This window comes from Coregonus clupeaformis, chromosome 28, assembly GCF_020615455.1.
Source record: "Coregonus clupeaformis isolate EN_2021a chromosome 28, ASM2061545v1, whole genome shotgun sequence".
Lineage (NCBI taxonomy): Eukaryota > Metazoa > Chordata > Actinopteri > Salmoniformes > Salmonidae > Coregonus > Coregonus clupeaformis.
The window spans coordinates 17,487,018-17,496,155 of NC_059219.1; positions in this window are offsets into that span (position 1 = coordinate 17,487,018).

Here is a 9,138-nt window from a genome sequence, read left to right on the forward strand (position 1 = left end):
TATTCCAAATATTGAACATTTCAAAAAGAAGGATTGTATCTTCAGTCAGAATGCAGCAAGAGTCTTAGACACACTTTGTGGCCATTTCACTAAAATGTCTAAGCTGTGCCCCGTCTTCACTCTATGAGGGTGAGAGGAGAGAGAGAGAGAGAATGCCACCTTTTGCAGTTTAGTGTTGCTCAGCCTTTTGAGACGACTAGATGGTGATTTTCATAGAATGTCATTATTAGACCTAGCGTCAGGCATCATGGCTGGAATAGGATTCTGGGTAATTCCCCATCTGTCTGACACTCATTGCTCTTGTCTGAGGAGGGGAAGTGTGGGGTGTGGGGAGGGGTGTTGTGGGGAGTGGTGGGGGATTAAGCCAGGGATGGGGAGGCCCTAGTTGGCACTAACAGATGAATCCACAACCAGAGGTCTACTGTTGGTGGTGTCCTGGGATTGGAGGATGGTATCTTCATTATTGTACCTGAGTCACTGGTCACTGGACCTATAGCAGAGCTTCTTCACAGAGCTGTCACTAGCCAGCATTACTAATAATAAGGGTGGTTTGCAGTTCTATATACAGGAAACACTAACATAAAGTGTCTTAATACGAGCCGCCAGAACAGCTTCAATGTGCCTTGGCATAGATTCTACAAGTGTCTGGAACTATTGGAGGGATGCAACATCATTCTTCCACGAGAAATTCCATAATTTGGTGTTTTGTTGATGGTGGTGGAAAATGCTGTCTCAGGCGCCACTCCAGAATCTCCCATAAGTGTTCAGTTGGGTTGAGATCTGGTGACTGAGACACACACACACACCCTTTAAACACCATTATGCTCCTTTGAGACCCCTCTTTCAAAGTCACTGAGATCGCTTCTTCTAGCCATGGTAGTCAAAATAATGGTAACTGGGCATTTTTATACATGACCCTAAGCATGATGAGATGTTAATTGCTAAATTAACTCAGGAACCACACCAGTGTGGAAGCACCTGCTTTCAATATACAGTACTTTGTATCCCTCATTTGCTCAAGTGGTTCCTTTATTTTGGCAGTTACTGTACCTGTAGATTGGAACCTTTTTTAGGGCCATATATGAAGGGAGACATTCAACCCTCCTTGGTTCTAACACCATTTCTTCTGGCATTTCTCCATAGGCCCTACATTTACAGATCTACATACATAGGAAGAGACATGAACAAGCCCCACATCACATCAACATGACAGCATTCTCCTTGCTGAGGAGCTAAATTGTTTGACCTATATGGTGTGATGAGTCTTATATAACCTCAAACGTTCGGGTTGAACACCACATAAGTGACATCACTGGATCGTTACCGTGACATAAACATTTGCAAAAAATAACTTTCCTGTATCAACACATGGAGTCCGATTTGTTATAAATCTCAAGATGAAATATTAAATCAAGTCAAATCCATTTTCATTGTGCTGACAGACAGGCTTGTTTTTTCTGCTTGAATGCAGCTTTATTAATGACCACATTGGGGAATTTCTATATCACCCAAAATGCAATTTGTTTGATGCACAACCATGACAAAAAACACTTAGATCTGATTTTCTTATTGTTCATACTGTACATTTTGGCAGATGCAGGTACTACTGTGTTTTCCTACTTATCATTGTAATAGCAGAGGTAGCACAGGAGTGGCGGCGGTGTGTGATTTAATGAAAATATACTGTTGAGTGTGTACATAGTCAGAGCCTCATTGTCCAGACTGCGCCTCAACTGTTTGCACTTTCAGATAATCAATCCCACAGAGACACAAATGAAGCCGGCCAGACCCCACTGCACTGAGAAACTCTATCCATCACCAAACACAATAGCTTCTCAAGCGCATCACAAGTAAGAATCACTCCATCAACTGCGGCGTGGGGAGATCACAGTAGTGAGACTAACTACAAATGAGACTGGGGTGAGGAGCTCCACTCTGCTATTACTAGAGAGCAGAGTCAGCTAGCCAGAAAGTCAGCCAGTCAGTAAGTCAGCCAGCCAGAAAGTCAGCCAGTCAGTAAGTCAGTCAGCCACAGCTAGCCACAGCCTAACCCTCAGCTCAGTTCAGAAGGATGACTGTATCTTTGATGTGTCTGGGTGGTTTAATACGTCATCCACAGCATAATTATTAACTTGGCCATGTTAAAAGAGATATTCAATGTCTGAATTCTTATTGTTACCCATCTACCAATCACTGCCCTTCTTGATGAGGGTTTCGAAAAGCTCCTTGGTCTTTGTAGTTGAACCTGTGCTTGTAATTCAATATTTGACTGAGGGACCTTACAGATCTTGTATGTATGGAGGACAGAGGAAGGGTTCATCATTCATAAATCATATCTACCCCTATTATTTCACATAGAGTGAGTCCAAATAACTTATTATGTGATTTGTTGAGCAAATTTTGACTCCTGAACAAAGGGGCTAAATACTTATGCAATGACTATATTTTAGTTATGAATGTTTTATCTTAAAAAAATATCGATTTTGTGTAGATTGTTGACAAAAAATGACAATTAAATCCATTATAATCCCACTGTAACACAATAAAATGTGAAGAAATTCAAGGGTTGTGAATACTTTTGCAAGGAATTGTATCACTACAGCTACACTACACTACAATTCATTCACTGAAATGAATGAGTGCAAGTTGCCCTCTCTACCCATCTCTTTCTCTCTTTCTCTCTCTCTCCCCCTCTTTTCTGTCTTGCTGTCTATCTGTCTGTCTGTCTCTCTCTCTCTGACTCTCTCACTCCCCCCACGTCTTTATCTCTGTCCCATGGTTCCTTCACACATTGAAATGTAAACCCACCATGCAGCCCTCACAAAGAGTGCTTTTCTATTCATTTTGCTGTTGCAAGTATAAATCAGTTTAAAAACAATATTTTGTTCTCTAAATGACTGATTCCACTTTCATAAATGTTTTAGTGAGTGCAAAGTGAACCAATTTACGCTTCTCAGCGCTCGTCTGTACTATATCCGTCAGTAGTCAACTGGCCAGGGTGGCAGAGCAGGAGAAGATGTGGAGGGAATTTTCAATCCAGACCTCTCACTGCATCCCAGCCTGTTTCAGGGTCACTCTTTAACCCAGCACAGACCTACTTATACAGCCAGGCTTCCTCCATACGTATGATCAGTCCTATCACCTGTGATCTCTCTCTCTCGCTCTCTCTTTCTCCAACTCTCTCTCTCTCTTTCTCGCTCTCTCTCTTTCTCTCTCTAACTCTCTCTATCTTTCAATTCTGTTGTACTAAGTGAAACGAAGGTAGGTTACAATGTTAACCAGTCAGATAACAGATAAACTAATTGAAATACTGACACAATTTCAGTTTTCAGGCTACGTGTTCATTTGTGAGATGCGACAGTAGAAGTACAATGTCATTTTTTCAGCAGAGTGTCGTAATGCATCTAACCTTCACCGGAGGAATGGTGCCAATTCCAGTGGCTTCTGTGAGACAGGGCATTGTCACTGACAGATACCGCGTTTTGTCTGGAACAGACTTTATTGTTGACGTCAACATACACAGGACTGAGAGAGACTCATCAGACAGTGTCCCCAGTCTCTAGACAAAACAAAGCTGTGTGTTTGTGCTTTGATTGCATTAGTTGGAGAGTAATCTACCACACTGAAAAGGGAGTTTAAAACCAAAGGAACTTGTCTATTAACAATATGATGGAGAGAGTGCATTGCACTCACCACTATATTTAAATGGAGAGCCTATTTCTAGAAGCACATTTAAGTCAAGACATCAACATGAAAGGGTAATTATAGAGGGAGATGTTGTTTTCCTGTCAGCGTGTTTTTGCTGGAGAGAGTACATGGAGCATGGTGAGAGGTTTGAGGGTTTCTATTTCCTCTGTATGAGAGGAGAGAGATAGGGAGGGGGAGAGAGAGAGAGAGGAGAGAGAGAGAGAGAGAGAGAGAGAGAGAGAGAGAGAGAGAGAGAGAGAGAGAGGAGAGTGAGAGGAGAGGGAGAGAGGAGAGAGAGAGGAGAGAGAGAGAGAGAAGGGGGAGGGAGAGGGGGAGGGGAGTTGAGACCCATCTCCAGATGTACAAGCCTATTGATCGGGACAGCCCCTCCAATCCTGGCTCTCTTTCTCGCTCTCTCCTCTTCTTTAATACCCCCCCCATCTCCATCTTCTATTTCTCTCTTCTCTATTCCTGTCTTCATCTTCTCCATCCCTCTCCACAGTGTTGGGGTGAATTAAAAATGTCTTCATGTAATGTGAGAAGCGATTGCAGGGCCCCGATCGATACACTTTTAATCCCTTTCCTTTTCTCTCTCGCTCTCTCTCTCTCTCTCTCTCTGCCCTCATTCTGCTATTTTATTATTCTGGCTAAATATGTTCTGTCTCTCATCTCAGTGTCCTCCAAGAACACTCTCCTCTCCTCTCCTCTCCTGCTGCTGACCATTTTGTCTGGCTAAACACTTTCTGTCTCTATCTCTCTTTCTCTCATTCTCATTTCATTTAATCTCCTCTCCTCTGTTGAGTGCAATTTTGTTCTCGTCAGACATGCAACTCTTTTCCAGGAACCCATTGTACCCTGAAGCCACAGCTCTCTGTGTATCTCTGCTATCTAGCCTCAACACCACTGCCTCTAGTTATAGGAAATCCCAGTCAAGGATATGCTGTGTGTGTTTTTGGTTCTTAGTTTGCCGCGTTCTAAATAGCTATGTTTACTTTAAACATCTAACTCTGAGCTATCATGTCTCTGGAGTCACTACCTGATTCTCTACTCCAACACTTAAACAAACTCCCCCTGGCCTTTCTTTTTATATCAAACTTTCAATAAATAAATATTGTTTCCCGCACGTAAGGATCAGCGGGGCTTTGGCGCTCACTCTCTCTCCCTCTCTCTCTCTCTGTCTCGCTCTCTGTCTCTCTCTGTCTCGCTCTCTGTCTCTCTCTCTCTCTTCACACACTCCCCATGCAGCAGAAGCTAATTCCGCTCCGCTTACCAAGGAGGTGAAAAAAGGTCTTTCAGCCAACCCCCTTCGTTTTACTTAATGAAGATGCTTTCTAATGGTGATATTTTCTGACATTTCACTAAAGGTTGTGCCACATTATTCCTGTGCATGTTCTGATGAGGCTCATGGAGGATCGTGCCGAGGGAGAAGCCTCTGATTAAACCCCAGTCTGAGGGGCCTCTGGCCCCTGAAGGTGTTCGGGCCAGTGACTGACTTCACTAGGAGGGGTTGGATATGTGAGTGTTGGAGGAGGTAGACACTAGGTCTGCATCCCAAATGGCACTATATTCCCTATTTTGTGAACTCATTTTGATCAGGGCACAGGGCTCTGGTCAACCTAGTCATGGTGGATTGGCTCCAATGAATAGACCTCTCCATCTTCTTGATCTGCATCTGACAAATCAATAGAAACATCTAAAGTGAGCCAGGGCCAATGCTGAATGAACCTGTCCCTCTTATTCTGATTACCTGGCTTTGATAGAGACATGATGAGAGCTAGCTGCCTGACTACCATCCATGGCATAGACACCAAGGCACTGGGGAGTTTTTAGTGCCAGTACACACAATTTGACTGGCTGATTGGCAGTGTACCCCTTATCTTTGGATGAAGGAGTTGGCTCTGTGGCATTTCTGTACGGCACCAATGCACACGCACACACACACTCCTCTGCACGGCGACCACACTAAGGGACATATTGGGTTGTGTCTAATCTGAAGTGGCACCGCACAGAGCATTTCTGATTAGAGTCAGGGTCGACTAATTATAGACCGAGCAGAAACCTTTAGTTTCACATAAATGAGCGGGAGAGAGAGAGAGGAATATCAAAGGCCTGAGGTCATCTGCCTTTGGCCTAAAGAGCAGGAACCTGGACTTCACCAAAGAAATCGGAAATACAGACATTTACATTACATTTTACATTTTCGTCATTTAGCAGATGCTCTTATCCAGAGCGACTTACAAATTGGTGCATTCACCTTATGATAGCCAGTGGGACAACCACTTCACAATATATTTATATTTTTGGGGTGGGGTGGGGTAAGGGGGAGTAGAAGGATTACTTTATCCTATCCCAGGTATTCCTTAAAGAGGTGGGGTTTCAAGTATCTCCGGAAGGTGGTGAGTGACTCCGCTGTCCTGGCGTCGTGAGGGAGCTTGTTCCACCATTGGAGTGCCGCTGTCCTGGCGTCGTGAGGGAGCTTGTTCCACCATTGGAGTGCCAGAGCAGCGAACAGTTTTGACTGGGCTGAGCGGGAACTGTGCTTCCGCAGAGGTAGGGGGGCCAGCAGGCCAGAGGTGGATGAACGCAATGCCCTCATTTGGGTGTAGGGACTGATCAGAGCCTGAAGGTACGGAGATGCCATTCCCCTCACAGCTCCGTAGGCAAGCACCATGGTCTTGTAGCAGATGCGAGCTTCAACTGGAAGCCAGTGGAGTGTGCGGAGGAGCGGGGTGACGTAAGAGAACTTGGGAAGGTTGAACACCAGATGGGCTGTGGCGTTCTGGATGAGTTGTAGGGGTTTAATGGCACAGGCAGGGCGCCCAGCCAACAGCGAGTTGCAGTAATCCAGACGGGAGATGACAAGTGCCTGGATTAGGACCTGTGCCGCTTCCTGTGTAAGGCAGGGTCGTACTCTGCGAATGTTGTAGAGCATGAACCTACAGGATCGGGTCACCGCCTTGATGTTAGCGGAGAACGACAGGGTGTTGTCCAGGGTCACGCCAAGGCTCTTTGCACTCTGGGAGGAGGACACAACGGAGTTGTCAACCGTGATGGTGAGATCATGGAACGAGCAGTCCTTCCCCGGGAGGAAGAGCAGCTCCATCTTGCCGAGGTTCAGCTTGAGGTGGTGATCCGTCATCCACACTGATATGTCTGCCAGACATGCAGAGATGCGATTCACCACCTGGTTATCAGAAGGGGGAAAGGAGAAGATTAATTGTGTGTCGTCTGCGTAGCAATGATAGGAGAGGCCATGTGAGAATATGACAGAGCCAAGTGACTTGGTGTATAGCGAGAATAGGAGAGGGCCTAGAACTGAGCCCTGGGGGACACCAGTGGTGAGAGCACGTGGTGCGGAGACAGCTTCTCGCCACGCCACTTGGTAGGAGCGACCTGTCAGGTAGGACGCAATCCAAGAGTGAGCCGCGCCGGAGATGCCCAACTCGGAGAGGGTGGAGAGGAGGATCTGATGGTTCACAGTATCAAAGGCAGTAGATAGGTCTAGAAGGACGAGAGCAGAGGAGTAATAGTTAGCTTTAGCAGTGCGGAGAGCCTCCGTGACACAGAGAAGAGCAGTCTCAGTTGAATGACCAGTCTTGAAACCTGACTGGTTTGGATCAAGAAGGTCATTCTGAGAGAGATAGCAAGAGAGTTGGCTAAAGACGGCATGCTCAAGAGTTTTGGAGAGAAAAGAAAGAAGGGATACTGGTCTGTAGTTGTTGACATCGGAGGGATCGAGTATAGGTTTTTTGAGAAGGGGTGCAACTCTCGCTCTCTTGAAGACGGAAGAGACATAGCCAGCGGTCAAGGATGAGTTGATGAGCGAGGTGAGGTAAGGGAGAAGGTCTCCGGAAATGGTCTGGAGAAGAGAGGAGGGGATAGTCGTCAAGCCACGTAGCAGGAGGGGAGGACCGAGCCGGCCGGGAGGATAGGGGACATAGAGAGTCAAAGGATGCAGAAAGGGATGAGAGGAGGGTTGAGGAGGCAGAATCAGGAGATTGGAGGGAGAAGGATTGAGCAGAGGGAAGAGATGATAGGATGGAAGAGGAGAGAGTAGCGGGAGAGAGAGAGCGAAGGTTGCGACGGCGCATTACCATCTGAGTAGGGGCAGAGTGAGTAGTGTTGGAGGAGAGCGAGAGAGAAAAGGATACAAAGTAGTGGTCGGAGACTTGGAGGGGAGTTGCAGTGAGATTAGTAGAAGAACAGCATCTAGTAAAGATGAGGTCAAGCGTATTGCCTGCCTTGTGAGTAGGGGGGGACGGTGAGAGGGTGAGGTCAAAAGAGGAGAGGAGTGTAAAGAAGGAGGCAGAGAGAAATGAGTCAAAGGTAGACGTAGGGAGGTTAAAGTCACCCAGAACTGTGAAGGGTGAGCCATCCTCAGGAAAGGAACTTATCAAGGCGTCAAGCTCATTGATGAACTCTCCAAGGGAACCTGGAGGGCGATAAATGATAAGGATGTTAAGCTTGAATGGGCTAGTGACTGTGACAGCATGGAATTCAAATGAGATAGACATATGGGTCAGGGGAGAAAGAGAGAATGTCCACTTGGGAGAGATGAGGATTCCTGTGCCACCACCCCGCTGACCAGGTGCTCTCGGGGTATGCGAGAACACATGGTCAGACGAGGAGAGATCAGTAGGAGTAGCAGTGTTTTCAGTGGTAATCCATGTTTCCGTCAGCGCCAAGAAGTCGAGGGACTGGAGGGTAGCATAGGCTGAGATGAACTCTGCCTTGTTGGCAGCAGAACGGCAGTTCCAGAGGCTGCCTGAGACCTGGAACTCCACGTGGGTGGTGCGTGCAGGGACCACCAGGTTAGAGAGGCAGCATCCAAGCGGTGTGAGGCGTTTGTATAGCCTGTGCGGAGAGGAGAGAACAGGGATAGACAGACGCATAGTTGACAGGCTACAGAAAATGGCTACAATAATGCAAAGGAGATCGGAATAAATGAACTAAACATCTGGGAAAGCGAGAGAGCGGGGCCTCCCTCACTTACGTTTCACTGAAACACTCAAATATAACTCTCCCAACTTCCACTTTAGAAATTATAATTGTTGTAAACTACAGCGGTTCAATGTTTTCTAGGAATAGACTAACTTAGTTTATTCAGGAAGCTAACTTGGTACAGTATTCTTCCGTGAAAACCGTGAGTCCGTCGTCAACTTATTCAGCCAGTTAGTTAGCTAGAATAGTTAGCATACTAGCTAGCCATTGCTTTCTGTCAACGAAAAAAACACTCCTCCCACGGCACGAACACACAGAGAGAGCCAAGCTAACGTTAACTAGTCACCCATGTCCCGAATTCCCTTGAATGACTCTGGTTACCAGTATGTAAAAACAAAACACAAATGTAGGTTATAACTTACCCTTAGTAGCTACTGTTAGCCAGTTAAGTTCAAAGCTAGCCACTGATTCGATTCAGCCAGTTCGCGTCTGTTCGCTAGGTCGTTCCAG